Below are 17684 nucleotides of genomic sequence, written 5' to 3' on the forward strand. Positions count from 1 at the left end.
ACTCACTTGTCCAACGTCCTGCTGCTCAGAACAGCACAAACCCGAAGCAGATGTGTCATAAAATCATTTTGAATCATTGCAAACAGTGCAGGAGCTCAGTACAAGCATCCATCGCTTTAAGCCACCTCCGCAGAGCTTTGCATCCCTCATGAAATTTGGATGAACTACACTGGGTAAACTGTTCTGCTGTTACCTGATAGCCACCTACCTTCTAGGGCTGAGGCTTGCTGGGGGAAGATGGAAATAGCTTTCAGTGCATGGTGAGAGCTCAGAGTGACTGATGGGATTTCTTGGTCCCATAAAGCTGCTGCCAGTGTAGGAGAACACCTCCCTTTAATTCAGAGACCAGGCAAAGGAGGCTGTCTTGGGCCTGAGATGGAAGTATATGATTATTTAATCGCTGGTTAGTTGGCAATAATGAGCAAGTGTTTTGCAAAATGAGCTCTTAAAGGAAGTCTCTAAACACAAGTGCTGGGGCTGAGCACGAAGTGTGGCCCTGCTGTTCCCAAGAAGGGCTCATTGGATCCCTGTTCCTTCACAGGCAGGTGTTGGGGCGACCCTGCTGCCCAAATTACCAAGCAAAAGCTGTGCCAAGGCCAGGGGAGGACAGAGCTCTGAGGGTTTCTTAACTCAAAACTGTCATTTTGGTGCTCCACTGAGCCTTTCCAGCAAGGATACGTTCCCCTTTAATTGCTGGACTTGTGACAAGAGCTTGACAGAAGAGCAGCCAAGCAATCTTGTTTTCCTTTGTTAGCTATTTTTATTTTACCTGGATCATTACTTATCAAAGAGCGCCGCTATCACTTGAAATAAACATGTTTAAACATTAATAAGTAGCTTAAGAGATGCTCTTTTTGATGCTGTCTGGGAAAACATCATCTGATTTCTGGAGGAGAAAAAACTCAGCGCAAATGTTTTTTCCCTCGTGTGTTTTAATGTCCCTCAGCAATTACTTTGCAAGTGGGAAAGCAAAGAAGGGAAATTGCTGCCGTCAACTTGCTGCCCTTAACATTGCCTTGACAAAAGCCTGACTGGGCCAACAGTGAGAGTGAGGAGAGGTTTGTGAGGGCACCTGGGTCTGCACACTCTTCTTTATTATCTCTCATCACTTCAGCTGCACTGAAAGCCTCATGTAAAATCAGAACGTCATGGTGGCACTCATATCTCCAAATGGCTTGGAAAACTGGCTTGGAAAACTGGCTTTCAAAGGCAAGAATTCCTCCATTTCCTTGTGGCTGAGCAAGTGGCAGTGCGTGGGTGCTGCTCCACGTCCACGTGAGCTGCTGGGTTGGTGGCTCCGCAGCCAGCCAGGCCAGAAGGGACTGTGGAGTCCTGCTGGTGCTACCCTGCGGTTCCTGAGCTGTTCCCAGCACAGGGCAGGCTGTCCTGCTGCTCCTCACCCTGATATTCCATGAGCTCTCCCTTTGCCCTTGTGCTCCCAGCACAGGGCAGGCTGTGTCTGACTGCCCTTCCCTCTGCAGGAGGAGACCCAGCTTTCTTCCCATGGCATCTCCCAGAATTCAGGCGTTTTCTGCTCTATTTCAGAGCTTGTTGGAGAGTTTAATGATTCATGCTGTAAAAATACTTTCCTTGTTGGCTTTTCCCTGTCTTCAGCTTCCAGCCAGTGATTTCTTTTCTTTGTTACTGCAGAGATAACAAAGCCTTTTTCTGGCGCTGTGTTTTCCTTTGTGAAGGGTTTTACGCTATAATCAAGTTACCTCTCAGACAAGCTGAACAGATTGAGCTCCACATTTCTCATTAAAGGACATTTTTCTGCCATCAGTAATTTTTACTACATCCTATTCAGTTTTTAACATTGTTATGCCAAGGCTGACCCCAAAGCTGTTCCAGTGATGCCTTGAGAGGCTGGCCTGGAGCAGAGCAGACAGGGCCAAGAGAATGAAGTAGGTATGTATTAAATGCCTTGAAGGATGCACCCTGGGCAGCAGCAGGCATCAGCAGGATCCATTCCATCCGCTCTGATGTGTGGGGGTGAAGTGTCCTCCTGGCCTGCACGTGTTGCATTCCCAGTTTGCATGGACATGGCCCCAGTGGAATATCCCCTGTCACACGGGGGGTTGTGCTCTGCTCTCCTGGATAATTTTACAGAGGCATTTTGTTGCTGCCTGCCATGGTCAGTTCTGTAGGTACCTCCACAGTCCTTGTGGTGCCAAAGAGGTTTGTGTTTGCTTTGCTTTTTTTGCAATTAAAAGTGGTAAAGAGTTTGACAGTGCAGAGCTGTTCCTGGGGAAAGATGAGTTACGAACTTAATGAACACAGGTATTCCCTGGGCTTTCTTATTTGTTGGTTTTCTGGTTTGGCAGCTAAGCTAAAGTTCAATTAAGTGTCTCTAACCTTGCTGCAGGGAGAGCTGGGGAACCATTTGTTATTTTAAATCTCTTTACTTTTCAATTGTCAAATTCAATTAAGGGAGAATTTATGCTTTCATAGGAAAAGAGCAGCAGCTGTAGAAAACTCAAGGACCTGAGCTGTTCCAGGATCTGTGGAGGGATTTCCTGCTTTCAGCAGAGCCATCTTCAGAGCTTTTGGCAGTAACTTCAGAGCTGTGGCAAATAAGTATTTGCTTATCTTGACTTTTGGGGTGTTTAATGTGCTATAATGTGCATGCTTTGCAGCCAAGCTGTAACCACAGAGGGCAGAGCTCAGCAACATTCACCCTGCACCAGTGCTCTGAGCCTGTTTGCAGAGAGCTTTGTTTGCACAGGCTGCACCTTGCCCCAAAACTGCTGAAATCAAAAGTGATTTTTCCAGGGAGCCCAGACACATATGTAGGGCTTCTTTGGTTGGTTTCCTTTTAATTTCACTGCATCCCAGAAACATCACTTCTTTCCTTCAAAGTCTCACTTATGCTTATTTCCCTGTTTTGGGGAAGGGGGAAAGGGCTTACTGTGCATCAGGGGATGTCATATGTAAAGCCTGTGGGGTGCTTGGGTCCCGTGGGGGCTGTGGAAGTCTGAGGCTGTGCTCTCATGGGCTCTGCCAGCCAGTGGTGCAAAAACAAGCTGCAGTTCCTCTGAAGCCACCTCCTGACCGGGGGCTGGGGCATTTCTGTGGGGCTGCTGCATGTCCAGTGCCTGCAATTAGAGCAGGAGGCTGCTGGTGTGACATACTGGTCTCAGGCTGGCAGGGTATTCCACTGGATAACCTGGTTGGCTTGCTTTGCCATAAACTTTGGGCTTTTCAGTAGTCTCAGAGCAGGTGCTCTTTCTTTTGCTGTCTTGTCCCCTCCCTCCCTCCAGTTAATGGTAAAAAGTATTTTTAAGTACTGTTTCACATAAATCTTGGAGGCTGAGTGACTTAGAAGCCTGCTGGGAAACTGAATGTGTCATCTCTGGAGTAAAACATAGATTTAGGGAGTTTTCATGGGTTTTTTTTCCCAGTGTTGCCATTTCTGGTGGGCCAGCAGATGGAACTGCCCACGAGGCTGTATTTATCCCTGCAAAGCCAGCTGCTGCAAAGTGCTGGGGCGAGGGTTGCTGTGACTCCTGTGCCTTGGAGAAGCTTGTTGTTGTAATGAGAATAATGTCCCTCTGTTTGGCTTAGCAGCATTCTGCAAATCAGTATTTGTTCTTGAGCTTGTGTATAAATCCCACTTAGTTAATTTAGGGCAAAGCTGCAAGTCTGTGTTTGTTCTATGAAAAACAAAAAGGAATCAGAGCAATTTGGGAGGAAAACATGATTTGTGAGATATCATCTGGTAAGATATCTGATGGCATCCTAGAGATTAGAGGGGTTTTCCCAGTGGCGTGGATGTGATGCCATGCCCCGCATCCTCCATAAAAGCACCAGTGTGGTGATTACAGTGAGTGGCACTTGGCCTTTGGGCATTTGTCACTGATGCTCAGAGGCCTTGGAAAGGCAGCAGCCAGGAACGTGGGGCAAGAGCCCCACAAGCCGAGGAGCAGCCAGAGCAGCGTTAAAGCTGTGTGACATTCAGGGTGAAGCAATGCAGAACAGTGGCACCGGTGGGCTCCCTGTGCAGGCAGGAGGACGCTGGGCTGATAACAATCCCCAGGTGTTTCTGGGAGCCAGGAAGGCGGCGGCAGCAGCAGCAGCAGCAGCAGCAGCAGTGTTGGGTGCTGCGTGGAGCCCACGGCGCCCGTGGGAGCTGCCAGCGGCACAGCGGGCACTGGGGTGGCTGCTGCACAGGGACTCTGCAAATCCTGCGGAAATGAATATTTAATAGGGGAAAAAAGGGATTATATGGATGTGTAAATGCTGGTTTTATCTCCTTGCTGCCCTGTAAATGGCTGGTAGCTATCAGCCCAGGAGGGCTGCAATAATTACGGCTTCACTGACTTGGCTGATAGAAAAATCCACTCCACTGGGATGATCCTGTGCTTTCCTTAATGGGAGGCACTGGAGGGTTAGCCCCATTTTAAGGATGCACCTACAAGAAAAAGGGAGTTGCATGGAATCCAGCTGTCCCCAAAAATGGAAAATTCCTCAAATACTGCTTAGCTGTCTCTTCCTTGGCAGCCTGTGGACACAGCACTCCATGGGAGCAGTCACTTTTCCTGGCACCTCCCAGACTTCTTCCCAGCTGAACGTCTTTGGTTTGGTTTTGCCTTGGCTTGTTTTGGCTTTTTCCCCAGAGGAAAAGTCCAAAACAAACTTTTTGCAAAATTTGCATTGTTTCTGTCAGTATTTCATTATTTCTGTCAGTATTTCAAGAAAAAGTTTCTGTTTCCATAGGAGTCCAAGGGAGACAGGTAGAAACCCAGGTAGAGTTGGAGTGCAACATTATTTGTGGATGTACAGATCCATCCTCAGTCTCCACTTGGGAGCTGACAGTGGGGCTGGTAACATCTGAAATCTTCAAAAAATAAATGCTTGTATGTCAACTTTCCCTGTGCTGTCTGGTTTCCTAGGGGCAATATGTAATTTGTTCACTAACAGACTCTCTTATTTAGACAAATTAGACCTTTTTAACACCATTTGTATTAACTGGTTTTGACTGCACTGTGTTAATTACAACAGGGATGGGGACATCATAATTGTAGGGACATCATAAATGTCTTCTCATTATAACAACAATTGTTCTCTAATTTGGGGATAAAAGGCAGTTCTCTGTCCTCAGCTTCCAGTTTCTTTTCCCTGTGTTCAAATGTGGTGCTCAGACCTTTAACATGATCTTGGGGTGCCTGTAATTATGTGAATAACTGGGTGGGAAGGAGTCCTAGCACAGGACAGAATAGCACCAGGGAGTGCAAACTTGCTTCTATAAGCCCAGTAAGAGCAGGAGGAGGAGGGAGATGAGGTGCCAGTGGTGCTGCATCCTGGAGCCAGTACAGCTGGGGACTGGGTAATGCCATCACAAATTGCAGCTGTCCTCACCTTCCCAGTGGAAATTTGGAGTTTATTGCCTGTCCCAGTTGTCCAGGGAAGCACTGAAGGCTTTGAGAAAGACCCACCCACATACCCAGATGCTTTGTGAACACTTCCACAGACTCTGCCACATCGCTGGGCAGCTTCTGCCAGTGCCTGACCGCTGTTCAAGGGAAAACATTGTTATGTCTACTGTGAATAACCTCCCCTGGTGCACTTTAAGGCCATTTGTTCTCATCCTTTCTGTTCAGACGTGGCAGGAGAGGCTGACCCCACCTCACTGCAGCCTCTGCTCAGGTGGCTGTGGAGAGCAGTGAGTGTCCCTCAGAGCATCCTCCTCCCCAGACTGAGCTGGCCCACTTACCTGGACCCCTCCTCACAGCACACATTCTCCAGCCCCTTCTCCAGGGTTTCCTGTCTCTGCACTCACTCCAGCACCTCAATGTCCCTTTTTGAAAGAGAGACCCAAAACTGAACGTGGCACTCAAAATGTGACCTGTCAGTAGTGAGTGCAGGGGACAGTCAGTCCCAGTGCTGCTGCCACGCTGTTCCTGAGAGAGGCCAGCCTTGCCTTGGCCCTCCTGGCCACGAGGGCTCACCCCCAGCTCCCCGCGTGCTGAGCAGCTCAGGCCATTGCTCCCCAGCCCCTGGTGCCTCTGGGCTTGCTGTGACCCAGGGGGCACGCGGCCTTGTTGAACCTCACACACATGTCCTCAGCCTTTTGATCTGATTCAGCCTGCTTGGTTTAGAGTTGTGGAGATGCCCCCAGCCCAGCCCGACACCTTTCCCCACATCTTCAGATGCTGTATTTGCCCTCCCCTGCAAGCTGTCTGCAGGCAGTGTGGTGCAAAGGGCTCGTGCACTCTGCTCAGACACATCCCATGGCTGGAACTGCCTCCCCAGACTGTATCATGGCACTTTAGAAAGTCGAATCTCTTTTTAGCCCCACTTGCTAAGGAGGCTTAAGTGCTCATGCTCTGTTTATATCCTCATCCCTCCCCTGGAGAACTTTTGAACCCGTGGGCCCAGATCAGCCAAATTTATCAGCTGAAGGTGTTGATGGTAGCGAGGCTGTGAGGTTTTTTTGGAGCTAGATAAAGTGGTGACACCGAAGGAAAGCACTTGTGTGTCAGCTCTGGGCTGCTGAGGCAGGAATTCCATGGAGGGGCTTGCAGCACACGGCAGTGTGGGAATTGCTGGAGCAGCTGCTGCTGCAGGGGTGCCTTGGCAGTGCTGGGGCTCACAGGGCTCCCCGTTCCTATTTCTGTGGGGCTCAGCCACATGGGAGGTGGTTTGGCTGTAAATGCCTGCTGTGCTGAGGGGGACCCCACAGCAAAGGGGAGCGGGGCATCACCGACAGGAGCCTCCTGCCCCGCCATCGGGCATCCCTCGGGCCGCGCCCCACGGGGAAACGGAGCCGCCCGAGCCCGGAGCGGGTCTGACCTGCCCCGGATCGGGGAACGGAGCGGCGGAGCCCGGTGTGAACTGAACCCGGTGTGAACTGAACCCGGTGTGAACTGAACCCGGTGCGAATTGGACCCGGTGTGAACTGAACCCGGTATGAATTGTACCCGGTATGAACTGAACCCGGTGTGAACTGAACCCGGTGTGAATTGTACCCGGTGTGAACTGAACCCGGTGTGAACTGAACCCGGTGTGAACTGAACCCGGTGCGAATTGGACCCGGTGTGAACTGAACCCGGTATGAATTGTACCCGGTATGAACTGAACCCGGTGTGAACTGAACCCGGTGTGAATTGAACCCGGTATGAACTGAACCCGGTGTGAACTGAACCCGGTGTGAATTGTACCCGGTGTGAATTGTACCCGGTATGAATTGTACCCGGTATGAACTAAACCCGGTATGAACTGAACCCGGTGTGAATTGTACTCGGTGTGAATTGAACCCGGTATGAACTGAACCCGGTGTGAATTGTACCCGGTGTGAATTGTACCCGGTATGAATTGTACCCGGTATGAATTGTACCCGGTGTGAACTGAACCCGGTGTGAATTGTACCCGGTGTGAATTGAACCCAGTGTGAACTGAACCCGGTGTGAATTGTACCCGGTGTGAATTGTACCCGGTGTGAATTGAACCCAGTGTGAACTGAACCCGGTGTGAATTGTACCCGGTGTGAATTGTACCCGGTGTGAATTGAACCCAGTGTGAACTGAACCCGGTGTGAATTGTACCCGGTGTGAATTGTACCCGGTGTGAATTGAACCCAGTGTGAACTGAACCCGGTGTGAACTGAACCCGGTGTGAATTGTACCCGGTGTGAATTGTACCCGGTGTGAATTGTACCCGGTGTGAACTGAACCCGGTGTGAATTGTACCCGGTGTGAATTGTACCCGGTGTGAATTGTACCCGGTGTGAATTAACCCGCCCCGTCCCGGAGAACCGGGAGCGGCGCTGCCGGGACCGTCCCTTTGCCGCCCGGGCTCGCTTTGGGGAACGCACGGTGTTTTGGAGGAGGAGGAGGATGTGCTAAAGGTGCTGAGGGTGCTAAATCCATCCCTTCTCAAAGATGATTGCGTTTGAGACCGGAAGGTGGAACTGGAAATGGTTATTTGCTAAACTCAAATAGCTTTTCCTTTTCTTTTGTCTTAAATTTGAAGTTTATAACTATGTCCTATAGTTTCAGTGGGAATAAGTTCTGCTGGTTCAAGACAGTGTGTGACACGACAAAGGTTGTTTGATGTCAGTGTATATTTGTAAAAGCACTGTAGAAAAGATGACAGATTAACCTTTAACAAGCAAGACTACCACATTTTGTTTCTAATTTCTAGGACATGGTTCTGAGCCTACTGTAAACAATACATTCTGGCAATTTAAATCACTGCTTTACTCAAGAAGAATTAGAATAAATACCCTAAAAGAAATGGCATGTAACATCAGCAAAAAGGCAGCAAGCAAAACTGTCCAGTGCCTCCATTCTTCTTCTCTATTCTTTTTAGCCTCTTGTCTCTTTTGGGGTCTTTGAGCTAGAGTTGAGGTTCCCTACATGTGCTTCTGTGATGTGGGATGTTCCACCAGCCTCTTTGTGATGACCTCTCATTGCAGGAGTCCAGCAAAATCTTCGTCAGCAGTTTTGCCTTTTGTCATGCGCACATCACATTGTATCCTTGGCTTCCAAAGTGCTCTCTTCCTTGCAGGAATCTTGCTTTCAGCCTTCACTCTTCACTCTTCATGAAATTTCCAAAGTTAGATGTTTTTCTGCCTGGAAAGTCTTTGAAGCTTGAATTTCCAGGATCTTGCCTTCTCTGCTGTGCTCCTGGCAGCCTTTTGCTGAGAAGGGTGTGGGTCTTCAATACTGTGTTTTCCTGCTGTTATATGCCAAACTTCAGTGCTTTAATAAGCCTGTTATTGACTCTGGGACCTTTTAAACTGGAGTTCTCATTCTTCTCATGCCGTTTCTTGTTTTTGGCCTATTAACTCTGATAGGTGATTACATTTAATTATATGAAGTTGAATTTGATTATTTAACGTTAATTAAACCACTCTGTGTTTCCATTCCTCAAATCTCTTGAGAAGGAATTACAATATTCCCTTTCTGGTGTAACCTGCATTAGGAGCATTGGCTAGACTGTTTCAAGCTGAATAGGAGGGGTAGGGCTTATTGGTTTGTTCAGGGGAATGTTGGTAAGGCCTGATGTGCAGGTTTGAGGTGATGGAGACACTGGGCACTGCTTTGCCGTAATAACAACTTCTAAGTAGAGCTAATTTCTCTTTTTCTTTCTTTTTTCCCTCTTTTTAAGAATGGCCTTCAAGCTTCAAGATTTCAGGAGTCTCTTTATATCTCGTTCAGATTCTCTCTGTGTGAGATCTTGCCCACAATGTGGTATAAATCACAGATTAGGTAGTATGGCCTGTCTGAACCAATATTTTAAAATTACAGTCCTTATTTTAACCAGGGGCTTCAGAGCTGACTGTTACTAAATACCAACTTGAATATATTTAATTGGGTACAAAATTTAATGTTAACCTGGATTTATTTTGAAAGGATTGAACAGTTATGAGACCTAGATGTTCATCTGGGTTTTTTTATTTGATTTATGTATCTTCCTCTGTGGCATATTGTAGACAGTTCTTATGAGCTATTTCAACTCTTTAATGTAATTACTTTGAGTGAATGCTCATACCGCAGCTGTACATAGCACAAGCTATGCGTCTGGTACCACTTCTGGAGTTTATTCTGCTAAATGTTTCCCAGGGGTTTTCTCTAATACTTGCATAAAATTCACTACTTTTCAAACATTGCTGCCATAAATTCTCAGGCTAATGTATCCAGAGGAAACAAATAGGAAGATTAAGTAGAACATGTTGTACCTGGACAGATATGACAGAGGCTGTCCCCTGAGCTGGTTCAGCCTGACTGTAAGCCTGTAGTAAGTCCCTGATTTTCCCCAATGGCAAAGGGCTGCCTCCTGTCCCGTCCATGCCCCTGGATGGGTGCTGGCTCTGGGTGTCTCTGGGTGCTGTCTGGCTGCCACGTGCAGCACAGCTCCACAGCTGGGAAAATGAGAAAGCACTGGAAAATGCATCACTGGCTGGTTTGCCAGCGGAATAAGAAATGGTTTCTAGAGGCCATGAATTATGCACAAAGTCATTTTTAATATTAATTTTATTGGTGCTTTATAAAGTGGCTCTAGCAGTGGCATTTTGAAAAGGTTCAAAATAGTGAGTACCTGCAGCAAAGGGCAGCTCCAAAAAAATGATTGCTTTTCCAGGAAAACCAATGGCAAAACAAGCAACTTCTTACCTCAGGGGAGAAAACCAGACCTTGGTCCTGCAGACTTTGCTGCTTGCTTTGCTCTGAGCACGGGAATGGCTTCATTAACCCTTGTGAGATCAAACAGCTGGAATAAAGTTATGCCTGTGTGTGTGTAGGATCAGGGCTTAACCCCCTCAGCATCAGGCAGGATCTGTGCCTCCACAGACCTCTGGGCTTGTGATTTCCCGTGGTGATGGTCACACGGGGATGGGAGGGGTCTCAGGGGTCTGCAGTCACGCCCAGGCCCAGGGGTGGAGGGCACAAACCCCCTGACCCTGCAGCTGAGGGGGCCTGTGGCACTCGGGGTGCCCTGCTCTGTGCATGCAGGCACTGAGTGCTCCGGGCAGCAGCACCTGCACTCTGGGCAGGAATGGCATCCCCTGGGCTCTCGGGCATCCAGCACATGGAATTCAGCCAGAGCCCCCCAAAGAGTTAAATCAGCATCGTTCCTTCAGTGGAGTGTTTTAACAATCCTCTGCAATACCAGCACACAACCAAGTGAAAGCTATTCTGGGCCAGATTTTGCAGTTACTTGAGCTTCAGTGATGTGTAAAGCACTGTGTTGACTCCAGATCTTTCCCCTGCCTGCACAAGTGGTGTTTTTACCACGTGTGCAGAGTTTTCCCCTGCTGTGGAAATACCATTGCCCATGGAATTTATTGTTGCTGATGGGACTGAATCATCTGCATAACTCCCCAGGGCAGGATGCCAAGGAGCAACCCATGGGGCCTCATCCTGCGGGATACAGAGGGCTCCTGACACCCAGCACAGGGTCAGTGGGCATGGGGATGGCTCTTGGACTCCTGTTGGACTCCTTGGGGTCCACTGGGTCTGGTCCTGCTGGAGATACCTCCTCTTTCTGCTGGCATTCATCACGTTCTGGCTCTGGGATCCTGAGCCACAAACCTGGGCAGGATGGAAGAGAAGGAAAGGCAGAGCTGAGCCGTGCTGGCCCAGGTCTGTGTGCACATCTCAGTCTTTGGAGGAGGCACTGGGGGACCCTGATACTGCAGAGTTTGGAGGTGGTGCTGAGCAGACTCCTAAAGGTGCTCTGTTAAATCCCTTTAGAGATGAGACTTTGCAAACATCTGGGCCTGCTTCTTCCGCCCCAGCTGTTTTTCATGTTCTCCAAACAGTATTTTTGACAAATATGCCACGTCCTTTTTGTTAAAAAGAGATATTTCGGTTTTCATCTGACACATGGTTGGATGTTTCTTTCGGTCTCTCTTCACATCTCTCCGTAACTGTTTCTAATCATTCCTAGCAGAATGGTGAATTCCCTTCTCAGCCTTTCCTTCATGAGCTCCCAGAGGCCTTTGTCACCAGTTTTTCTTCTTCACCAGCTCTGTCCTTGCTTGCAGGGCACCCTCGTGCAAACCCCCTGATTGCTGGGTATTGGCCACCATGGGTGTTGTTCCTGTGTTGAGAGGAATAATGTTTAGCAGCAAGTAAAGTGTTTGCTGGTGGAGAGCTACAGCATCTGCAGCCTTCAGTTGTGTTTATTGTTTATGTTTGCAATTTCAGTGTCTTTGCCTTAACAACAGCAATTTAAACGGGTGCTGCTGACAGTTGTTGGATTTTGCATTTCCCTAATAGTCCCCCCCAGCTGTCCCTGAGCCCCGTTCTGCTGGTGTTTGTCAGCTGGGACCGAGCAGCTCCTTTGAAGGCAGAGGCAGCAGAGGGACGTGGCCCCAGCACAGCTCCCCAGCCACGGGCCCACAGAGGGCTGGGGCTTTTCCTTCTGCACAGATTCCTGCAGAGCTGCTCTTCCTCACAGCCCGATTTATGCCCTGGGACTGACGGAGCTGAACTAATGATTCAGAAGAGCTGTGTGTTTTATTGCACAGGGACCAATTTTCCCAAGCCAGAGGGCAAATCCTCCCTTCTTTACCTGTGCTCTGGTTGTGCAGCTGCTGCACATCCTCTTTGATAGTCTGAGAGCTTCAGGTTAGGGGATTCAGGGCCCAGAGGAGCCATTTATCCTCCTTTGGAGCCCAGGAGTGCAGTGGTGTTGCTGTGCTTTGCTGCTGGCTGTGACCTCGCTGGGGGATGCACCAGGCATGAGGGGCCCTGCCCAGCAGAGCACAAGGGCAAGCAAATGGAGGAATTTTGTTTTCTTGTACATTCCTGGGTGTCTGGTCTCAAAGCTCATTACAGAAGGGAAGCTGAGCACTTAGCTCCATCTCCATGAGCTGCTTTGGTAGTCCAGGACCCACACCAGCGCTGCCAGGGGTGATGAGTGACTGAGTTAACAGCGTTGCCTGCTCCTCCTCTCTCCCAAGCATTCCCTAGCACTAGGCTGGCTCTGATGTTCCTGAGTGTGAGATCCAACCCACAGGACCTTCACTGGTGCTGTCCAACCAGCCAGAGGAGACCTGAGCCCTGGGATCCTGGCCCTCTGCAATGAGGAGATGCAGATTTCCACATCTGAACCAAGCCCATCGAGCCTGGAGCGTTGCCAGCACCACAGAGTTGCTGTTTCCATGGAGGCAGCTGGAAAAGCAGATTTTTCCTGTTAAAGGAAGGCAGAGCATGGGACAAAGCACATGTACTCTAATGTGGTGAAGTTCTTTACCAGAAAGTGAACCCCTTTAATGGCTTCTGCATAAATGAGATGTTCCTGAGGCTGTGGATGGAGATGGTGTGTTACTGATCTCATCAAGTCTCGCTTCCATGAGAAGAGAGAGGGGGTTAAGAGCTGAGCCCAAAGGAGATCTATGAATTTGTGAAGGGAGCTGATGGCTCTGTGTCTAATTAACTCAGTTGTGAGTGATCAGGGTGCTGGGAGAAGCACAGAGGGCAGAGCCAGGAGAGCAGGCAGCAGCAGCTGCCACAGTAATTGTGCTACCTTCCCTCACTTCATGGCTGACAAGATCCTCCCCCCTGCCCTCCAGGAGCTGCTGGGCTGCCTTTCCTCTCCAGTACTGAATCAAGTCAAAGCTACTCCCTGATTGAACTGCTCCTCGCCTGCCTCTCCTCCCTTGCTCAGCTCTCCATTGCACCTGTCCGCTCTGGCTCAGCCTCCCCTCCTCTAGGAGCCACTGACATGGACTTCTTGTGGTGCTCTTGTCTTCCCAGAGACACCCAGCATGATCCCTGTGTTTGTGCCTCCTGCCCTGCCCTCCCTGCTCCTGCACTTCCCTGGCAGGGACATGGCCGTGGTGCTTTGGCTGCTGGGGATGTCCCAGGGCTGGGGATGTCCCAGGGCTGGGAGCACCCTGGGTGCAGCTGGTGACAGGGCAGGGACATGGCTGTGGTGCTTTGGCTGCGGGCGATGTCCCAGCACCCTGGGGCTCCTCGCTGCCCAGTGCAAGGAGCTGGGTGCTGGGGGAGCACTGACCATGCTCTAGGGCTGATTCTGCAAGGGGTGCTGCTGCCTGCCCTGTGCCCCGTGCCCCGTGCCCCGTGCCCTGTGCCCCGTGCCCTGGCTCAGCAGGATGGCAGGTTGGACATCAGAAGGGCTCTCACAAAGGGCAGGCACACACAGAGCGGATGCAGCACCGAGGAGGAGGAGGAGGAGGGAAGCAGATGGGCAGCACAGCGTGGCGCTTGCCTGGCCTTTGCTGCTTTGCTGTGGGAAGCTCAGAAAGGACTTGCAGTAGGAGCAGAGAAAGAGGGGAAAATGATTGAAACCCATCAATATTCACAAGAGCAGAAGAAACAAATGTATTGACCTAAATGACCAGTGGTGACTCAGAAGCTTGAGGGAAATAGATGTAAATAGTGGGGAATGGAAATATATGGGAAATACATGTAAATAGCAGCTTGAGGGCTGTGGGCAGCTGCTGACTTCTGAAGGAAAATGCAAAATAATGGAAATGGTTTCTTTGAGGGTCCACTCTCTTCTGCCCTCTGTTCTTCCCCACAGAGACTCATTGCAAATGAGACTTGTAAGTTAAAACACTGACTTCTACCAAAACCAATCCAGGCACTGCTGCCTTCCTTGGAGGAGAGTGTTTCATAAAGCTAATTTGGAGAATAATTTGGTCTGAATCATCTCCATGTGATGCATCCATATGAAATGCAGACTGATTGCAATTTCTGCCTGAGTTTCTCCCAGCTAAAAGCAAGCTGACCTGCAGGTTTTTGTTTTGGTGCATCTATAGGAAAATTTTGCTTCGCTGGCCTATTGTAATTTTTTCCCTTATTCCAGATTTTTTAAAATAAACAGAAGGGATTAACTGGAGTGGAAGGCTTAATTGACCTCTTTCAAACAAATCTCCTCCCTAGAGAAGCTTGAATTAAACCCCCGCTTTCATTCCTGCAATTTAACTGACTGGTGATATCTCATCTGTAAAACAATGTACTCTGATTAAGCCTTAATGTCTTAGACTTTCAAAAGCTGATTTTATAGAGATGCAGAATGTGTAACACTTGTCCTAAAACCTGCCATGTTATTAATTTATTAATATTCTATTCTGGTTGTGTCTTCTACGTTTGTATTTGCTTTTTACTCTGTCCTTGCCACCACAGTTTATATAAATTTCTTCCCTAATCCTTGCAATGCCCAGGTTTGCCTCTGTACTGCCTTGCTATGTATTTATTGATTTCAGTTCACGATTACATTAAGGAAAATCCTTTTATCTGCCCCCACGAGGAGTTGCCTGTTGAGGACAGTTCTTAGGTCCTGTATCATTGTGCAGCAAGCCTTGTGAGTCAGAGAGGAGAGTGGGCTGGGTTTGGTTTGATGAGCCGAGGCGGCAGTGTGGCAGGGACAGAGCTGGCAGTGGAGATGGGTTTGAGATGGAGAGTGGAAGGTTGTTTGGGTAAGGGAAGGAAGGGGTGGTGTGGAAGGACAGGCGGGAGCTGATGGAGTGAGTCCTCTGGGAGCCAGCCCCAGCTCAGCACAGGGGGCAGAGGCGCAGCTGAACAGAGCCCAAGGAAAATGGATGATATGGAAGGTCTGCAGGGAGTCCTGGCTCTGCTTGGGCCGGGGAAATGGAGAAGGAAGCTACTGCTGAGTTCCCTTGGAGCTGTTCAGATTGAAGCATGCCTTTAGCCAGGAGGAAAAAACCCTGCAGTTCCTCCTCCCCGGCCGCAATTGCCTTGCTCTGATTATTGCCAAGTGTGGAAGCATTGCCTCTGCACGTGTGATGGATGCCAGCAGCACTGCAAACTGTCATTGGAGGGGGAAAAGAGAAAAAAGTCTTTTCCTGTGTTTGCTGGAGCATTTCAGATGCTCGTGCTCAGATTGTTGTCCTTCTCCTTTGCCTTTTCCTGTGCATTACAAAACCACCTATTAATAGGCTGGTAGGCGAGCAGTGATTTTGCATGTTAAGCAGTGTGATTGCCTCATCCCATTGGGATTGTGCTCTCTCAGAGTTGGACAGCTGAAAAATTCATATATTGCTAAGTCAATTAGACTTTATTTACAAATATTGGCTCAGAGGGTTTCCAAGTCGGAAACTTTGATTTCTTTTCCTTTTCTGATGAGCATAAGCCTTGCTGGATTCCGACCAGAGAATGTGAAGCTCAGTCTTTTTCCAGCTTTACGAAATCTTGGCTTAGAAAATAAGGATGCAGGGGAACTTTGGTTTCCACTGGAAATGGGAGATGGTGGCAGCAAAGGAGGGGGAGAGAAGTGGCATCTCCTCTGGTGGCTATTCCTGGGGTCAGAGTTCTCTCCTGAAGGCAGCAGCAGTTGCACCAGGACGCAAATGATGCTCCAGAAAGCCCAAGGCTGAGATGAGCCAGCTCTGCAGTGGGGAAGAGAGAGATGAGCTTTGAATTTTGGGGAGGTATGAAACACACAGGTGCCCAGGTGTGCTCTGGGGGTGATTTGGGATCCAGGTGCTCAGGAGTGAGATCTGCCCTCACCAGGCTGACAGTGACACTTAGGACAGAGCTCTCAGAATTCTGGATTTCCTCTGAGATTGGAAACTCCTTTGCAGTAAGTCAAACCCTGTGAAAGAGGTGTCACAGCACCCTAGTAAATATACATGGGGTTTTTCATTTCCCTGTAGATAGCCAGCTGCAGATTTGGTGTTCTGGAAACCGAATCCATATCCTGGATGAGCTGATGTTTGAAATGGTACCATGGGCAGTGTAATGCATGGCGGCTCCAGTGCAGATCAGCTTTTCCCTGCTAGGGAGGGAGAAGGAGCTCACATGGCCCTGGCACTGATGTATTCACATCACATCTCTTGTGTGGGTGAGCTGAGCCCTCCGCTTTTGGCATCCTGAGCTTGGTTACTTGCAAGGACGTGCCACAGGTAAGAAACACAGGGGGACAAATGATGTTACATCCATTTAAAACGCTCAGCCTGAGTGATAGGAGAAGGAATGGTTATAATAACACAGCTGATTGCTGTCAGAGTACTGAAAGGGAGTTTTATTGGAAAAGGCATTATACAGCCCACTGTGCTTTGCATAATCATTTTAAAAGCAGTTCAGGACATCTTCCTGCCTTCATCCTGGAGAAGGCAGGAATAATTCAGAGAGCCAGGGCTGTCAGTGTGGCTGAGCTCCAGGCTGGGCACAGTCACAGCAGGCTGGGGGCACAGGGTGCAGGGGTGCACAGGCTGAGTTGCAGGAGGAGAGCGCAGAAGGATGCTCTGGTCATCCTCTTGTGGTGTCTCGGACAATTTGAGTCTCGTGGCTGTCCTAAAGTCACTTTTCTGAAACCTTCCTGTTGCCTCATGAGGTAAACAGTCAGCTCAGATGCCCGCCTGGAGCACACACAGTTTTCAGGTCAGCTGAAACAGAACATTCCAGGGTATTCATTGAGTCTTGTGTCCAAAACTTGAGAAAATGGACATTTTTGAGGGGTAACTAGATGTCTAATAGCGTTTGAGTTTTGTGTGATTCCCTGCTTAAGTGCATGAGGGAAACTCTGAGAATTAAATGAGAGATTTTGTAGGACAGCATATTTCATTAGAACAGAAACTATAATTTTTTTTTCTGCTAAGCAAATATTTCCTTTAGGACCCGAGCTCCTTCTGCACATGTGATTTCCCTGTCAGCCAGTGGCTCTGCAGGCCCTTTTCCCCAAGTGCTGACTCTGGCCCTGTCACTTGACATACCCACACATGTTCCCTTAATGCATTTTTTGCAGTCACTTTCCTGGCTCATCTTTTGATTTCCCAGTTGTGTCAGCAGCTTTGTTGGAGTCATTCCCTAACGAAGTGGGGAATGAATGAATTAATGACTCTCCCTGCCTCTGGAAACAGCAGTGAATGCAGCCAGAGTCAGCATGCAGAGACGTCCTTCTCTGGTAATTATCATCTTCTAATTGATGGTGAGTTTTTGATGCAGAGCCCTGAAGAAGGAGCTGCAATCTCAGGTGTAAATATGCTAAATTTAAACACAGACACATGTATTTAACTATAAACAGAGGGTTGGGGTCTGATGGGTCCCTGGCACCATTTCAGCAGGCAGGATGGGAGCCTGGGGGCTCTGTGAGCCACTGATTGCTGAGATGGTGGCCAAGTTCTCCTCTCTGCATGGCCTCAGCATCTCCCCTCAGTGGTAAATGAGATCTATCAGGCAGTGCTTGGGCAGGATGGAGGATGGAGGATGGAGGATGCTGCCTCCTTCTGTCCCAGGCTCCTTGTCAGG

The 17684-nt window shown here is 49.0% G+C and overlaps 1 protein-coding gene across 2 annotated transcripts in view; it reads left to right on the forward strand.

Moving 5' to 3' along the window:
• PAK5 (p21 (RAC1) activated kinase 5) overlaps positions 1-17684 on the forward strand; it is a 158455-nt gene that overhangs the window by 96257 nt on the left and 44514 nt on the right. The gene's annotated exons all lie outside the window — the stretch shown is intronic.

This window comes from Melozone crissalis, unplaced genomic scaffold (assembly GCF_028551555.1).
Source record: "Melozone crissalis strain CALT ecotype California unplaced genomic scaffold, PUWL_Pcris_2 ptg000081l_1, whole genome shotgun sequence".
NCBI classification, from domain to species: domain Eukaryota; kingdom Metazoa; phylum Chordata; class Aves; order Passeriformes; family Passerellidae; genus Melozone; species Melozone crissalis.